Below are 19,476 nucleotides of genomic sequence, written 5' to 3'. Positions count from 1 at the left end.
GAACACAGGTTGTCTCCTATCACCCAGAGGAAGGAATTTCAAAAGAATATGGTCAAGTCAGAATCCCTTTGTCACATGGCAATTCACTCCTTTCTGCCTGCCGTCAAAGAGGAGATTAACTTGTCAAAATGTGGGTCCTGGTCCAGACTGGTCTTTTGAGTGGATATTCACAAGTCTGATCTCCAGCCCTGCTAATAGACAGAGCTCAAAGGGGAGCAGGGAGAACAGAGGAGGCAGCGAGGTAAGGAGGCTTTAGGATCACTTTACCTGGATTCGGCAGTGTGGCGCTGGTGGATTAGTGCCCCGGGCCTCATGGCACGCTAGTCTGCAAACACCCCCATAACACAATCCTGCAGGTACACACACACACACACACACACACATGTATACACATGTTCGTTTACAGTACAGTGGCCAGCACACACACACACACACACACACACACACACACACACACACACATATCTGCAGATCATGTCATGTCATGTGATCACATCCAAACACAACAGATTCCTGTAAACATGCCACCACATAAGCACACGTTCAAACACACCCTGATGCGTCGCTCCACAGCGGCTCAGGTCCGCCGCCGTCCACACGGAGCAGCGGTAGATAGAGACAACTGCTCTTAATTCCGCCGGCTTAGGGCAACTTCTGCTTGATTTCTGGCTCCTGTGCGGGCGAGGATGCCACACGCAAACTTTCTTATACATCCTCCACAGCTTTGAGAAGTCTGTTCCCGGTCTGATACCACTTTGTAAGGTCACTCACTCATCCAGAACTGCAAAACCGTAACCCATAAAAGGAGAAAATACAGGTTGTTCTTGGCAGAAAGGAGAGAAACCTACCACAGCACCATCCCTCTCTACCGCCTCTGCCTGTTCCCCCCGTCACTACCTGATGACTTCTCCATCCGTTTTAATTGGTAATTATTTTGCGGGGTTTAATGCCTTTATTCAGACTGTCAGTGTGGAGTCAGGAGAGGAGGATTAGGTGCCCCAGGGGGACGAGACACTGGCACGGCCAGGACAGCTCATTTTTACACGGGCAGGGGAGGAGGACAGCTCATCTTTGATCCGGTTGGGGCTTCGCAGGCCAGAGGGGTGACAGCTGCACTTTCTTTAGCCCACATTTGAATTTGAATTCTATCTTAGGATGCAGCGCGGCGCGGACTTGGCAGGGCAGTGGGGTAATCTGCTCGGCACAAACGCCCGGGCCTTTTCTTCCTGTGTGCCCTCGCAGAGATTGGAGTAATTAAAGTTAAATGGAATGCATTAAAAACTCACTTGTGCCGAGGCTGTGGCGGCCGTGCCAACAGTGAATGGGCTGGGGCTGTCCTTTTACGCTACTCTAATCCTGCGGAATATATGTGTGCCCCGTGACTTTGATGCGACACCACCAAAGTGTCGGAAATGGCTACCAGTGGAACTACAACTGACTGCTGGCTTTCACCTCTGAAGAAAATCTTGGAGAGCAGATTCAGCTGGATTCTGACATTGGCAGGAGGTGGATGGATTCAATTCGGGAAAGCTATTAGTACTTCCCAGACTCACATGTCACTCTGGAATTACTACACTTTGATGTACGGCCTATTTTAGCACCCGTCCGCCCCCTTTCCCCCTGACCTGTGTTCATATTTACACTGAATCCTAACCTAAAACTAACATAAGCAAGAACAAACTAAGTGCTCTCGAAAAACAAATAGCGTCTCACAAATGGAACTTTGGGCATTTCGGACGTCCCACTTTGTAAAGAACATTATGTACGGACAGCACTTGCATGAAAGCCAAACCTGTTCCGCGCCGAGCGTTGCTCCTATAGCCGCAGGCTGGGAACCAGACCTGCTCTTCAAGGTGGATGTCAAAAGACTGGAGGCATCAGACACTAAGGTACAGTAATTGTTGCTTTCTTTCATTTTAGAGGAATGTGGACAGATACAAAGGGGGTGGCTACAAAACTATCATGGTAATCTCTTCCCTGGCTTTGTGTGTGATCCTCAAGGCCTTCTAATGAGAGCAGACAGGACGGGGAGGCGCGGACTGTTTAAACGCCGAGCGAGCGAGCGCGTCGCTGCTGAAGATGTAAGTCGAGTAATAAACTTGCACGTCGGGGCGAAGCGTTCAATCAACACTCACTCGCTCGCTCTGCCCAAACTCAATGAGGAAGAAGAAGAGGGAGAAGAGGGCGAGTCAGATAAGAGTGATCCGTGCAGGGTTTCACACTGAATGCCTACAGCCAAACAGCAAGCAGCGGTTTGTCTGAGAGCGCCATCAAATATTCCCCCTCAGGCCCTGAAGAGGCCAGGTGTAAAAACAAAGTGACCACCTTTGCTGATTTCATATCTTCGATGATGTCATTGCATTTTTTCCCCCTACATGTCTGGACAGGAACATGTCATCAAAGCAGGAGCGAGAGATAAAGAGACGTCTCTGACCACACTGGTTCTGTCTCACGTCTCTGAGTGTCCTGCTCTTCATCACGTCCTCTCAACACCTACACACACTGTGACATACAGTACGTTCTGTGGCCACCTAGGGGCAGAGTGGAATTCCTGGATGTCAGTGAGAGACATATAGTTCATTCCTATAAGATGTACTGTACATAATAACCCTTCAGCGGCAGCACAAACTCTTTCTACGCCCCGATAACAGCCCAACTCCATATTTTCCGCTGCCACCGATGTAGAATCTCTTTGTCTCCCTCTAGTCTCTCCAAAATGAACTCGCTGTATGAGATTGTGCTCCACCTGCGTCCATCAGTGTGTGTTTGTCTCAGCAGGACTGAAACTAATCCTCTGGGTCAGCGCTGAGATGTCCAGCGTAGTTAGGAGGGTTTGAACGCCTCATCCTTATAGACGCGATAACACTGATGGAAAGTGAGACAGGCAGAGAGTATAGAGGAGACAGATGAGACAAAGAGGGAGACGGGCAGAGAGGAAGCTCCACAAAGACTCTCATCTCTCTCATCCGCCATAGAATCTCTGCTCCATGAACCTTTTTACCTAAAGAGACAGCGATGCCTCATGAATCTGGACATTTCACCTGCAGGTCAGGATTCAAGCGCAGCAGCAATCAATACATGTTCTTATCTGTTTAGCAAAATTATAGGGAAGTGCCACGATTATAATCATACCTGCTATTGTCTGTGATAAACAGCTGAGCCAGTGCTCCTGTGGAGGAGGGATTCAAGTGCTCATTCACTTAAAAGTGAAAAGAATCTTTGAATAAGTATTTGAAAAGCATCTGAATACTCGTATAAGACCTTGGTTTATACTTTTGTTGATTTGATTAGTGGTGATTTGTCTATTCGCTGACAGATGCTTGATGTTGGTGAGATCAGGAGAAAAGGAGCCAAGGCTTTTGGCTGGGAAGCCCTATTATTCATGGGCAGCAGTTGAGTGCGTATTTTCATTAGATGTGCGAAGGCCTCTAAGGTCTAAGAATGCACTTTAATAGATACCTGTCAAATGTAATTAACTATGTTTTTCCTATATCATACGCTTTCCCGTCGCCTCCAGCCAGAGGCTCCACTGTGTGGATGTGTGGATGTGTACTTGTACACACGCGCATGTGTGTGTGTGTGTGTGTGTGGATGTGTATGGGAGAGAGACAGGGAGAGACAAGAGTCTGTCTCAGCGCCTTTTGCCACCCAGCGATTGGAGACAGTTTTAATTGCAGCATGACAACCACAAGAAAGGACCAGAAGCCCCATAAAAGCTAAAGCAAGCTGGCAGCCGTCCCACAGTGGAAAGCTAGCCATGCCATAATTACAGGTAAAAAGACCTCTAGCACTGCAGCTCAGCACTGTGTTTATTTGACACCAATCACACAACTATGCAGGTATCCCAACAATAACGTGCTGTGTCCCAACAGGACCGAGGAGCCTCTGAGAAAGACGCGGACATCAGTAGAAATCAAGGAGCATCTTGCGGTTTGTAGACTGAGCCTCTCGTCTCGACATGAAAGTCAGCAGAGAGGCCTCGCTTTAAAGAGCGCCGGTGAATTCAGCCCGTCTCATTGTGACGCCGTTCCTCAGTCGGAGCGGGGGACGCCGCATCGCATCAATTATTCATCTGACGGCGCTCGGCTCCGGCCTCCAGCGAGCGGGTCGGCTTAAACGTCCGTGCGCTTTGGGAGCGGCGTTGAAAGGCGCGTTAGCTAAGTTGGTGACACCTCACGGCGTACGGGGGAATTCACTCCTTTCTCAGCCGGCGCAGAGGTTATCACCTCCGCTCATTTATGGAGAGTTCTGATCTCTCGTCTTTGTAACTGCGGAGTAGTTGGTGTTGTACAAGCTAAAGGAGTGTTTAATGACTACAGTGCACGCCTGATGGCACACACACTTAGCCTGGCCTATGGGAGGAGCGGGGTTATCTGGAAATAACGACGGCTGCAGAAAAAGGGCTCCTGGGTGATGAACAGTGCAGATTTCTAAAGACGTGTGTGTGTGTGTGTGTGCACCGGGAGACTCTGGGATCCTTCTGCGCTTGATAAGATTTTAAATGTACTCGGCTCATTGGAATCAGACCTCATCGCCTAATGTTAAGCAACCTCATTGGTATTCACGCCAATACGCCCGTCTGCGTAAATCACAAACATTTTACAGACAGCATCGGTCTCTGTTTAGAAAATCCAGACCCGCCGCATAAATCTCACCTCTGTAAGTACTTTACGAGAGCACAATGTGTGTTTTATGTGTTCTTTATGAGTGCGGAAAGGCCACATCTCCAATGGCACACACACACACGCACGCACACACACACACACACACACACTCACACACACAGAGCTATTCGGCGGGGGAGGGGCGGGGGGAAGAATACAAAAACATTTTACAAGCTCATTTTCCACAACATATGTTCACTCTCCACTTGGAATGAGCGTGCGGAGGAACACAGGGGCAGCTCGTCTTCCTCCCTCCAGCCGCTCGTCTTCACCTTCCTTCTCCACGTGGACTTATTCATTCGCTCGTTTATTTATTTTCTCTCCCCCGGTTGGCGGTGATTTACTAGTTAGGTAATGACTGTCGAGGCAATTGGCTGCTAAAGTGGTGAACCGGGGGCTCACGCGAAGGGCAGTGTTTATCACGGTATTGACTTTGTGACGGGGGGCCGCCGCAGACTCTTCTGTCACAGGACGCAAAGAGTGGTGATCAATAGGGGGAACGGACCGCTGTCAGACCACAGGCCGGCCACCAGCGCTTTTGTCTGTGTCACTTAGTGCTGATGAACTCAACGCTGAATGGAGGAGCGGTGAGAGACCAAGAGAAGGAGGAGGAGGAGGAGGAGGAGGAGGAGGAGACCACACACAACCCCGCTGAGAGGGAGGGGTAGGAGAATGCGTGTGTGTGTGTGTGCAGGAGATGAATTGTGGGTTGTTGTCGGGTCTTTCTACCTTCGTTCCCTATCAGCTCCACTTATTTGTGTCTTTATACGTGCCGTGCTGCAGGGAGTAATCTCCTCTATGACATCACAGGCTAACTTGTGTGTGTGTGTGTTAGTGCTGAAGGCTTGGAGCTTGAAGCCACTTCAAGCAGCAGAGGGCTACAATTTAATTAAACAAAATAACTTCTACCAGCGACTTTTTAGTGGCTTTTTAATAGTTTTGTTTTGTCGTTTTCAGCACCACTGCACACACAAAACAAGAGTGTGTGTGAGTCTGCACAGCGCCCCCTAGAGCCACACACACTTCACATGCTGAGGGCCGCTCGCCATCAGCAATAGAGTTGATGTGTACAATAAATAAATCAATGAAGTGATTAGGACAAAATAATAAGTACAGGCACAAGGATTTGAGTGTGTGCTGTCTTATTGTGTCGTATCTAAATATTCAACCACCCAAATTGCTACACAACTTTATTTTCTTAAATCATATTCCACCTGTAGGAGGCGCTACAGAGACGTGAGCACAGTTTAAGGATTCCTACCAGGACGTAATGAGGATTACTGAAAATTCTAAAAAAAGTAACACACACATACACACACACACACACACACAAACACACACAAATACTGTGGCTTTAAAGCATAATAACACACACACACACACACACAGTAACAATAGCGTAACAATGCAAAGAGACGATCAATGGCGTGCTGAGTTAAAGGAATGTGTGCTGTAGGTGAAGCATGCAAGCGAGTGTGCAAATGTAACACACACACACACACACACACAAACTATGGCGTCTTGTACACGCGAACAACCACAAACACACACATACACACAGGCTGCAAACAGAAGTATGTGCTGCCACAAGTTGCTTAAATTGGTGTTGCTCATTCCCAACAATTTTACACACACACACATCCACACACACTCTCTCTCTCTCTCTCTGTCTCTCTCTGTGTCTCTCTCTCTCATGGCTACAAATTAGCATATCTTTCTAGAAAGTATTTCCTGGTAAGTAGAGCAATGGAGGCTCTCAGGAGAGACGCAGACACGGGTAGAAATTTGTATGAAAAAGAAGAAACATCTAAGCGAAAGAAGAACAAAACCGTGCGACGCCATTACTTTAATGATCCATCATGTTCAAAGGAAACTTATTCACAATCCTGCCGCAATAAACAAGGGAGCAGAACATCGGTGTAAAGCACTTTCCATTTGCAGCGACGTGTTTGCTCTGCCGCCCTGCAACACATTCCTTCAAACGGGTCGAACAGTGGCTGCACATCTCACCGGGAAGCATTTCTTAAACCCTTGATGCAACGGGTCAAAGGTCAGATTCTCCTGTACCGCCGCAGGGGGAGGAGGGAAGGGGAATCTCTCCTGTGATACAGCTGTGATGAAGAAAACAAACCAACAAAGATCCCGTCCAGCTCCCTGCAGGCCAATACATCATAGTTTCAGGGTTCAGAGGTCACCAGTCCCAGGAGGTGTCAAGCTCATTACCCGGGAGTGCATCAACCCCGACCCCAGAGGGCTTTCTAGGTATTTACGTAACCTCTGACCCCCCCGGTACTAGGGAGGCTCCGCCCCTCCCCTTCCACCTATCTGGCGTTCAACCCATCCTTCACTCCTCTCTTCCAAAGGGCAGAGGTCAAGTTCACTGTCAACGCCGCGCAGACACAGACACAGACACAGACACAGACACACACACACACACACACACACACACACGTAGACACACAGACACGCAGACACACAGACATGTAGAGGCCGCCAAACCGTCTCATGGCTGAAGTGAAATTAAATAAAGGATAAATCAAAATAATATCAACACTGATTAAATATTTATTGCTTTCCTTTCCTTGTTTCCTTTCTTCTCTCCTTCTATCCTGGTCACAGAAGAGTTAACAGTGTTGATTTAAAGGCTTTCATCATTAATATTAAGAGTAAATACTCCAAAGTCTTTGATGCTGCTGCTCACTGTCAGAGTGGCTGAACTGGTTCCAGTCTGGCAGAGGATCCCAGTCCAGGATCCTTCCTCCTCTCCTCTCTCCACCCCTCTCGTCCTCTTTAAACGGCTGATTGTTTAAGTGATAAGTGACGGTGATGGATGAGCCGGGCTTTGTGTAATTATTGTCCTGGTTATCGTTGTCAGTGCTGATAGCATGCATCACGGTGTCCCGGCCCATTTTGCATGTGATGAATAACAGTACGGCACTGAGGAACGCATCGGAATCGTTTGTGAACGGACCCCTGAAATGTAAACACGGCGACGTGCTAATGAAGGGTCTCTGCAGGTACGAGAGCAAGAGAGAGAGAGAGAGAGAGAGAGAGAGAGAGAGAGAAAGAGAGAAAGAGAGAAAGAGAGAGAGAGCTGACGACGTGAAATCCCGGTGATTGGGACGGAATGAGAAAGGAGAAGGAGCACACAGGAGCTGCGTCTCCACTGAGCGGCGTTCTCCACGATTCAAAGTTCTGAATCGCAAAGTGTGTAATGGAAACGAAAACCCTGAGATATCGGAAGTTAGAGTTTTCACCCACACTTGACCTGGATTTTGAAGCGGGTCGATAAAGAAGGAATTCGAAAGACTATAATAGAAATACACTTGGCTGTCTCGTTTTGCTGTCTAGGTCGAAAATGATGTCATCAGCAACCCCCCGATGGTCATTCCTGGTGTTACAGCCTGAGCTTTTAGCCGTCGGGACGTTCTGATTCGCTCCAGGCCGAGCGAAACGAGGACAGATTCGAGGACATAAAGATTATTAATTACCTGAGAAAGCAGCTAACAGAACGCAAACATTCGCTGCCGTTACGCAATTGAACTTTGCCGATGTTTTGCTTCACAGCAGCGACGGGAACACAAAACCCAAACAAACCTCAGCGCCTGACGCCTTAGAAGACTTCGTCAGACGTGTCCTCTCCTGGCTCTGGCAGCGAGTGCGAGCTTATCCAAACAAAGACGAGTCATCCAGTCATTTCACACACTTTGTCAGAGGTGATTGAACATTTCTTGATACTTTATCATGCGCCCGTGATACTTGACAGCCTGTAGGTGATGTAATCGCTGAGGATGATTTATGGATTATGCCAATTAGAGCTCAGATTGAGGCCATTATTACTCTTTTACGCGCGCCTGTGTGCATTGTGATGTCTTGTGGAGGAAGGTTTAGACGGAACCTGGATGGAGATAGAATCTAAAGCGAGATAAGGAACGACATGAGGAAGTCTGACGATTAATCTACAACCAATCTAACCACCGTGACGTTTCCCTCCCAACCATGTGGTGAGATATCATCTGCCATTTGTTACATTTGCATCCACTCTTATTTCTAATCAGTGAAGTTTCTGTTATCGTCCATCCATCACCATACATTTGTTTCGAATCCTTCCCATGCTCTCCTTCTGACTCAGCGTCTCACCGTGAACGTGACCTTTGAGCCGCCCGATTCACTGAGCGTTATGGGATGTAACGGCGTACAAAACTGTGAAGTAACGTTTTAAAAACACACTCAGTAATAATTAGCTTCACCATCTTAGTTTCCAGGGAGTAAAATCATCATTTCAGCATTTATGACTCATCAAAGATGAAATGTTTTGATTTGCTCCGTTCAGAGGGAATGATTGATGATGCTTATAATAATGTTTAATGATATGTTACTACACAGAAGAATGATTTATAAAATATTTGATTGATAAGTGAAGCAAATCTGGATTAAGAAGCTCTGCTGCAGTAAACACAGAGATGTCAACGGAACATTCTGTGTCTCAGCCACAGGATACTGGAAAGGAAGAGAATAAGAATGAACCTACTCATCACACACTTACAACTCATTTGATTTGTAAATAATTTGTCATAAAATCATCATTTCCATATAAATATAAATTGTTATCACAGGTACCACCGGTGGTACGCGTATGACAGTTTGAGAACCACACCTCTTCCAATGTCGAACGAGTCTAAATTTTGATTTGTTTAATAATGTAACCTGACTTCTGATCATTTCCGGTAATAACTTAAGAAAATAAGTAGAATTTGAATAACAATAGGACTTAATGGCTGAACTATTGTTTAAAAAATTTGTAAAAATATTGAGAATATTTCTCTTTTAATCGGTTCATCTTTGGTATTAATTCTTAATTCTGTATTCACAAAAACATTAGCCATCTTATCTGTAGGTAAGGATTGTAATAATTTACATAATACAGCCGCAATTATTCTTATTATTCAGATTTCTCTTTGACATAGTAAAGGCTGTATGCAGGACTGACTCCGCCCCCTCGCCGCTCCACCAGACGTCACCAGATCCCATCAGTTATCACTCAGTGCCTTATAAGAGATTAGACGTCCGACGATCAATTACGGCCCTGGAAGAGCAGACGAGTCACTTCAGGTCAGCGAGGAAGAGAGACAAGCGCTCGTCTTCACAGCGCTGAAGGCTTTCTGCTTCTCACTGTAGTATCACAAATGAAACAACAGAGATTTGACTGATTTCTGCTCTTTAATCTATCATGATATTTATTCCTAATTCCTAATTTATCCCAGTCATCCATGTTGTGTTGTCAGGGTTCCTCAGAGGAGCAGGAACCCTCTGTGGAACCCGTTTTCAGTGTGTGGGCGCTCTGACACACAACACGGCGGCGTAACCTGAAGCGGCGGCTCAGTCGGTGAGAACGCTCAGCTGTGTCAAAGCTTCTCTAGCGAGCTCGGGTGTCGGAGCGGGAATCGGTGATTTTTGTCGGGTGTCATTGTGCGACGACGGCGGCAGTTTAAGGAGCCCGCAGGCAGATCAATCAGAAGCCGGGACGTGGAAGCTGAACTGTTGGAAAAGGTGAGACGGGTCGGGGAGCAACCAGAGTTCAACCCTCCAGCCTTCACTCCCTCTCCTCGGACAATAGGTCACTGTCAGAGGGAGGGGGGGGTCGCTCTTCCTCGCTCTTATCCCGTCTTTAATTGGCTAACCAGGGCCTGGAAATCAAAAGATTACTGGGATTGTAGGGGAAATTAAAAAAAGTTTGCTAGATTAACCGGGATTAATTCCTGTCTAAATACGGTGTGTGTACGGCTGCACACACACACACACACACACTCCACAATGGGTGACCTGAAATGACAGCGGCGTGGATACATGAGCTACATAAGTACCCCATAAAGCACCTTCACGCCTCTCTTTCTCTCTCTGCCTCTCGCTGTCTCACTTTCTGCCCCCCCTCCCCCCCCCCCTCCCTCCATCTGTCTCTTTCTATAGCGCCGTCTTATTCTGTCACCCCTTGTTTTTTTTCTCTCTCTCTCTCTCTCTCTCTCTCTCTCCTCACAGACAGATGATACGCCGTCCTCCTTCCAACACCCTCGCAGTAGCATATTTCTCTCCCTGGAGCGAGTAACTCTGTCTCCCTGCCTGTGTCCACACTCCTGTCCCCCCCTGCACAGCCCAGGACAACCATGGCCCGCAGCTTTCGATGGCCCTCCGCCGAACAAAAACACACGCCGCCTCTCAAAAGGCTCCTTTATCCCCGGCGAACAAAAAGGCGGCTTCACCTCCGCACTGTTCCCACCATTAGGCCCTGGCCTGGGCCCTCTTCCTTTGCCCCTCCCCAGCTCACACACACCCCCACTGGGCCCTTTCAGCGCGGGGCGGCGGGGGTGTGAGGTACGCCCTTTATGTTCACATGTGTCCGGGGCTGGTTTACTCTGTCACGCTCGTCCCCCCTCACAATAGACGTGCAAAGAGATTGACCAGGAGTCTTTTGACGCGTCCACCCCCCATTCAGGGAGGAGACGGTGCACGGGCGCAGACACACACCTGCAGCTTCACCGGGCCGCGGACACGCTTAGTTCCAAAGTGGCCCGTCTGCTTCGGAGGTCACAGTGATGAAGGACGTCTGTTTGACTTTATATTTTAGAGAGAATTTTTTTTCCAATGACATTTTTACTTTGTTTTCTTTTATCTTTGTTTCTTTTTATCCTACTTTCTTATTTTTCCACATTCGCTTCTTTGCTTATCCGTCATTTACTTCTTCATCAGTCCTGTTTTGGTGAAACCATCAATGTCCAATTTCCAGTTAATAACCTAATTTATCACAATTTTACTCACATTTTGGCTTTTTGTTTTTGTTAAAACTTAAAGCTTTATTATCGTCACAGACAGGGACCACACATCAATCAAAGATGATATCTGAGCCACTGGAGCAAACTGATGAATTGCTGGAATTCACAACTTCTCTGTAATTTAGTTTGAGTGAAAAAGTAAAAAAATATTGTGATTTTGTCTCTTTAACTGTAAGTAGTATGTTTTCATTTGGAAAAGATTTTGCAGCTCTAAATGTGTAAGAAATATGAAACTGAAAGGTTAGAAATTGGAAGTGTGTGTGTGTGTGTGTGTGTGTGTGTGTGTGTGAGTGTGTGTGTGTGTGTGTGTGTGTGTGAGTGTGTGTGTGTGTGCCTCCATCACCACAGCAAAGAACTGAACTTAAACGATGAAATATGAAACAGTGACAAATGTTTGCTTTGTAATTCTGCACTGTGGCGTTGCTCCTCTGACTTCCTGCACCATCTGTTTGTTCTGGAAGCAAGCGGGGACTCACGTGCGTTAAACAAACGTCTCTCTAGAACAAGGCGAGCTGGGACATCGCTGGACCGGCGTGCTCGCTCGGGTAACGTGGGTCAGATTAGCCGGGGACATTTTTTTCCCCCCCTCCTGACATGTCATAATATTTTGATATCACGAGCAAATGATATGTTCCCTTGTTCAGCATATGGGAGCGCCACTCCATAAACGAGATCTAACGACGCGGTGGCAAATTTGCATTGTGTGAATACAAAGTGGGTCATTTGGAAGCGTTGTTGGCATGTAGACCCTGTCATAAAACCAAATGCATTTACATATTCAGTAAATGCCCCTGTTCAATGTAATGTTCACCCTTACACTCATTCTTCCATTCAAAAACCAAACGAGAGGCTCGGGCCATTTGACTCTGACGGGGTCCATGAAGAAATCATTATCCCCATGACCCCAAGCTATTAATTCTCTCTCTCTCTCCTTCTCTCTCTCTCTCTCTCGCTCATTTCTCTCATTCTCTAGACAAATTCATTTACATGAAAGGCCACTCACATGCTCGTGTGCTGGCACGGGCCTGCAGGTAAATGACAATCTAACCAATGATTCTACGCAATATTACAATTTCCCAGCACACACACACTTACACACGCACACACACACACACACACAGGCGGAGTCCACGGGCTGCCGTAAGTGTATCATTAATAAATCTGCCCCCTTTCCCATGACTGAAGGGATCAACATGTTTTAATTATCCTGCTGTGATTTGAACTCGATCAGCATACCGTTCAGTTACACAAACACTCCAGAGCGAGCGAGATAAACATCCTGCCTCTGCGCTCTGCATACAAAAGGTGCTGCAGAGACACGGTGAGACACAATCACACTTTTTTTTTTTTCATGCCTGATCGTCTTTCTGTTGGTCTTTCCGTCTGTTTCTCTCTCTCTCTGTCTGTCTCTCTCTCTCGCTCTCTCTCTCTCTCTCTCTCTCTCTCTCTCTCTCTGTCTCTCTTTCTGTGTGTGTGTGTGTGTGTGAGTGTTCTGCCATGGTAGAGGCGTATAGTTTGTTTAGTGCGGCAGAAAGACAGACGTGTGTATCCTGACAAGCCTGGGCCTGGTTGGATGTGTCTGATCAGCCAAGGCAGCGCAGACACAAACAGAGACGCGCGCGCACACACACACACACACACACACACACACACACACACACACACACACACACACACACACACACACACACACACACACACACACACACACACTCACACACACACACACACACACAATCTGTATCAAAATATGGTATCAAAGATAACAACGGAGGTGTAGATTTCATTTTAGTTAAATATCTAATAAATCAACAGTCAATATCTGCAAATTCTGACCATGTGAAGTGTCGTATCTCGGATTTTGTGCCATTTGGAGTGAAACAATGAACAGTTCTGCAGTGAAATCGTGAAAAAAATAAGCAGAAACAGCTTGAATCTTGAGGGAATTTCCCATGATTCCGTGTCATTTGACGGGTGGAGAGCGAGAGAACAGCAGATATCTGAGGCTGCTGCTGCTCGTGACCAATCACAGCTAATCTGCAAACCTGCTCAAAGCTACCGACCACAGATAAAGGCAGCAGACACACACACACACACACACACACACACGCTGACACACACATACACACACAGGACTTAAGAGGAAAGTAATGAGGAACTTTTCACCTCAGTCTGATAAATATTTCACAGTAGTTATAATTAGATACGAATCAAACGCTTCTCATTTTTTCCACAAGTACACAAAAGGCATTCAATTACCATTTCGCCCCGGTCTGGTGGCGTCTCCACCCTCTGTGTGTGTGTGTGTGTGTGTGTGTGTGTAGATCATGGTGAGAGACTGGTAGAAATATTTGGCCCTGGACCCGAGTGTTACACAGGAACAGGCTCGGGCAGTAAGTCATCTAGGCATTGTGTGTGTGTGTGTCTTCGTGTCGTAGCGTGCAAGTGTGGGTGAGTGTGTGTTCTCTCATCTCATTATCAATAAAAAAAAAACCCGGGGGGGTCAACGGTCAGCAGGTGTAGCTCGCATAAACACACAACCCAGAATCTACACATACTGGAAACACACACAAACACACACTCACACACTCGTGCAAGAAGGAACCTGTTATCAAAAGCGCGTCCCACTGGCTGGCTGCCAAAAGAAACGTGCTGAGGCGAACACTAATCCACTTTAAATTACAACAGTACTGAAAGCCGGCGACCACAGCCAAATATTGATATGGGGTCATTAGTCAATTATGGGTGGGGGGTGAGGGGGGGGGGCAGGGCGGGTGGGGTCTCTCCCTGAGTGATCAGAGGGGGGGGGGGGGGGGGGACAAGGGGATGGGAGGGGGGGCAGAGGTGTCAGGAGCGGTCACTGTAGGGGGGCAGTGAGGGGGTCAGTGAACTACACACCAGAGTTAAAGCTTTCTCTCTCTCTCTCTCTCTCTTTCTCTCTTTCTGTGTGTGCGCCAGTGTGTGAAGTGAGAGTGTTGAGTTTTTGAGGAGAGCAAGAGTGACAGACAGAGAGAGAAAGAGAGAAAAAGAGAGAGAGAGAGAGAGAGAGAGAGAGAGAGAGAGAGAGAGAGAGCATTTGAATGTACAGTATGTTACATGGAACATTAGCCCACATGCATGCTCGGGCCAAAAAGCATCACTACCGCCCCCTAGTGGCGCCAAAGCTTTTAGTCTTTCCACTCACTTTGTCCGTCTCCTCTCCTAAACTCGTCATAACGCCTCAAAATGAACCAGAAACAACACAAAGCGTGGCCATCATCATAAAGGACGATGCCCCCGTGCGTTCTCCCCTCTTCACCTGCTCCGTTTGGTTTCTCCCCTCCCGAAATTGATACGTAAGGAGCTCGGCTCTCCTCTTTAATCGCAATTAGGATGAAGATGGATAGAAAATCTGGAGGAGTCTAATGATTCAATTAGGACAGTGGTGTTTCGGGCTAAGTGAAACTACATCAATGGCTTGACACAGATGATACCATTAATTTCCTCTGGGTTAGTAATTTGATAAGGCATCGAATTGGAGAAGAGATTGCATTGCAAAGGGTATCATCATCATCACCGCCGAGGCAATTTAGACGCAGTGTGAGACGATTACAGGATGAAAGCTTAAAAAGATGACTCGCGTGTGTGTGTTTTAATCATTTTATGTTTTGTCACGATGAAGTCCCCTGATCTCTGCGTTTTGGACCCACACACACACACCCACACACACACACACACATGCCGCGCCATGCCGAGGCCTGAAAAGTTCCTATAATTTGTCCTCGAGAGATCCTGTAAAAATAATTTCCTCCAACGCTCTCACATGTAAACAAAGACATACTTTCAGGTCTGAATGGCACAAATAAAAATATACAGTGTGTGTGCGTGGGGGTGGGGGGGGGGCAGTAAGAGACCACCAGTAAAGCAGAGACCACCTATAAATGCTTTCCATCGGTGGCTTCACAGAAGCACTTGAGCTGTAATACTTTAATTGCTCAGGGACGCAAAGTCTAATAAGGTTTCTAAATCGAGCCGGTTTATTTGTTTTCCTTTGACTCGCGGCGAGAGCAAAAATGCAGCCACTCTAATTGCAGCGCCGTCATTAAGAGATGTGGGTATTAAAAGTTTCTTCCTCCAAAAAACCAGCGTGTTGCGAGGGTTTCTTCTTATTTCTTCCTCTTCTTCTTCCCCTTCTTCTTCTTCTTCTTCTTCTAGTACTCTCTCGCCGCGGTTGGATTGCAGGATCCCTTTTTTATGATTTTCTTTGTCAAGGCCAGGTTCACTTCAAGCAGGAAGTAATTGAGTTTATTGGAAAGAAATCAAAATCTCTCTTATTGAATCACAGTGGGGCTCATGGTCCGTTCTCTCTTTCATTCAGTTGTTGCTTCGTGACACTTATCTCGTCATTGTTAACGTGGCCTCGGCTTCTTGATCCTCCTTGCCGTCGCCGCGCCTGTTTGCCGGTGTGTTTGCTGGTGTGTTTGCTGGTGTGTTTGCTGGTGTGTTAGGTGGTGTGTTTGCCGGTGTGTTTGCTTGCTCGTGGGGGAAACCAAGGAGGTTTAATTGTCTTGATTAATTATTAATGGTTGCGTTGTTTTTGCGTGGCTGCTTTTGTTCGATTGGTTTCTTGACAACTTCCGTAAATGAGGCTTTACCGAAATCACAACCTCATTAGAGTTCATACCTCCACCAAGGCCCAACATTTGTCTCATTATGTTTTTGTTTCTCCTTTGTGACATTTGTGACCCTTTTTAAATATACGACATTGCAACTGGACACAGATAAGACCTTGGCTGGCACAGGGATTTGACCCCAGAACCTTCCTACTGTGAGGACAACAGAGTAGACGCAACACATTTAATGGAATTGAGTTTTTCGGGGTATTACTTTTAAAGAAATTGACAAAAATATATGAATTCTAGAAACACAAATTGCTGGATCCTTGAGCCAGAGCAGTATCAGAATGGAATAGGTTCTAGCCCGGGCCGCGCCCCACCCGTCCACAGAGTTTTGTCAAAAATTGGTTTGGGCTTTTTGCCTAATCCTGCTAAATGTCGATGTGCTCATTATGTCGGAATGTTTGGGAAGCATTCGGACATTTCTGGATATGCTGCTTTATTAGAGTTGGCACCAGATTGGCACCAGATGGACACCAGATTTGACCCGCAGCTTCCCATGACTCGCCATGACTCGCCCTTCTATCAAGTTTCATCAAAATCCATCTCCAAACAACTTTTGAATAAACAAACCAAACAAACAAACTGCTTCAGGCTAAACACACACACACACACACACGCAAACACACACACACACACACACACACACACACACACACACGCACACACACCCACACACACACGCACAATGACATTCCTGCGTTCCTTTGTGCAACCTAAGGAGCAGATCTGTAAAAATATGCATCCTCAGATCACTATTTTTTATTCATATATTAATCAAATCCCGTCTCCTTCCTCTATGAACTGCTTACTTTTAATTGAGTTTGTATTACAGTAATTATCAAGTGAGAAGGAATCGAAGTATCTGTCAGCTCGACGTGTCAGGTAGAGTCTCACTTTGACATGGGAAGGGTGGAGGGGGGCCTCGTGCGTCCCCTGATGAGGCACACAATGGCAATCGCAACTCAATTAACACTTTCTATATATACAGCGGGCAAGTACGGAAACACACACACACACACACACAGACACACACTCGCACACACGCACGCACAGATGCGTACACACAAACAGTGGGGAGAGGAGTGAAAAGGCTGCTTTCCAACCTTTCCTATTGATCCTGTGACTTTGACAGCTACACCTGTTGTAGGACCTGTGAAACGAGACAAGAGGAAGAAGAAGAGGAAGAGGAAGAAGAACGCTCTTAAGAAGTTTGGAGTCGGTTGATGCCAATTAGTTAACTGTTTTGTCATCCCCAATTACTTTCATTCAGCCGAGTTTGAGCGGAGGAGAGAACAAAAGTTTCCTTTGAGGAGGGGAGGAGGATTTTTTTTTTGCCGTTCATTCCTTTTTCACAGCGGGATTATAGAAGAGGTCCTGCTGAATATAAGCTAGCATCAAATAGCAAGACTGGATATTAAAAACCTGTCAGATTGTACAAGTAATTAACAATGAATACATATGTGAGGCACGACGCACAACCTGAGAGATCGCTCCTTAAAGCCGCACGCCACATGGGAGACGACAGGAGTTCGGGATTTTCGGGGGAAACGTTTTCTAAACTCGTACGCTGATGATATTCTTTTGTACATTGGAATGATTTTTGGAGACGTTTGCAGGTCACTGACCAGGTCTGTGTCCTGTGGGATCGACCTTGAAGGAGCCTGGAACACAGATGGAAGTTGAGTTAGATGCAAATACCTTTGTTTCCTATGACCTTTGACCCTGAAACATCTGTCCTGCAGCCACTTCCGGGGTTGCCTTCTTACATCATTCCGCCCTTTAATAAAAAGTAGCTGAGAGAATGTTGCGGGAGGGATACACGTGCAGGGAAAAAAAGCACACAAAGAAAATTGACATTACAATGAAAGCTGACACAGGGTTAGCAGGTGTTAGCGCCATAACAAAGCCCTATTGTGGGAATCTGGTGGATACCTTCTGCTTTGATTGTGAATGATTTCTCTCTTTGCATTGTGGATCTACAGCTACAAACCAGCTAAGCAAACAGGCACAGCACCTCCACAACGCTTCAACGTGTGACAAAAACCACGCAGGTGACCTCGTTCGTGTGTAAAATTAACCCGAATCATGAATGGTGTGGTTTTTGTGAAATGGATTCCTGCATTACAGCACGCTGCTCCGCCTGCATAAATCTGCTCTGTGTGGCTGCAATTTCGCTTCTAAATTCCTTACATGGCGTCACAGTCGGCCAATCTTCCTTTACGCTACGACTGATTGACTCTTCACTGTGGCCAGTCGCAGAAATCCACCTGAGAAGTTATTTCTGATTCTGCTTCTTCTTTCTCCTCCTTTCATCCACTGCCTCCCTCTCTCTCTCTCTCTCTCTCTCTCTCTCTCTCTCTCTCTCTCTCTCTCTCTGTCTAAACTTGCTTTCCTTGATGAGTCCTAGCAGGGAATCACAGGCTCGGAGGAAAAAAGGTAGGGGCCTGACAGAGATTGATGTCTGAGCGCTCCCCCTGATTCGCTGATTAAACCCATCAATCAATATGCAGAGGAGGTGTCCAATGCAAATGGATCCAATCAGGCGGAACGGAGAGGTATTGTCTGCGTGTTGTGGCGAGCGGTAAAGTTAGAGGTGGAGGACGGGCACCTCGGTCCGCTTTGTCTCCTCGAGGACAGCCCGCTATAAATGGGATGCAAGGGGCCCGAAGGAGAAACGGGGACAAATTGACATTATCAATACTGAGGCCCGGGTGATTATTGTTAATTGTGTTTCAGTGTTGAATTGCGGCGGAACAATAACGATTATGGCAGACGTTTATTCAAAGGAACCACATTATCACCCAACTCCCTGATACACAAACACACACAAACACACACACACACCCTCTTGTGTAAACAGAAGGAAAGATGGGATCAAGCTGCTAATTTCACATCACACACGGCATACATACACACAAACACACACACACACACACACACACAAACCGCTCAGCGTTTGTAAAACACACACCCGAGTCTCTCACTATCTCCCTCTGTCCCGGAAGCGTGCGTGCAAACACACCCACAGCCCCGCCGCGCATGCATACATCATCCGGGCGGCGTTCTCCTTGTGCCGTCCCCATCAGCTCGCACACACCATCATATTTTCCGTGTCTCCATCTTCATCCAATCTTACTGTAATGGTGCAGCAGGGACCGCGGCTGGATCTCCCCTCTGGGCCCTGCCGGCTCCCTGAAGTATCTGCCTTGCTCTCACTTCAACCCTCATTTGAATACAAGTAGCATCCTTGGTCATTATAGGAGGGAGGGGGGGGGGGGGGGGGGGGGGGGGGAGTGTGTGTCCTGCTCACTTGTCATTGAGATGGGA

This window comes from Genypterus blacodes, unplaced genomic scaffold, assembly GCF_046128005.1.
Source record: "Genypterus blacodes isolate CSIRO-AG114 ecotype Tasmania unplaced genomic scaffold, CSIRO-AGI_Gbla_v1 ptg000263l_1, whole genome shotgun sequence".
Classification (NCBI taxonomy): Eukaryota; Metazoa; Chordata; class Actinopteri; order Ophidiiformes; family Ophidiidae; genus Genypterus; species Genypterus blacodes.
The sequence above is the reverse complement of the archived record's forward strand: the minus strand, read 5'-3'. Positions refer to the sequence as shown.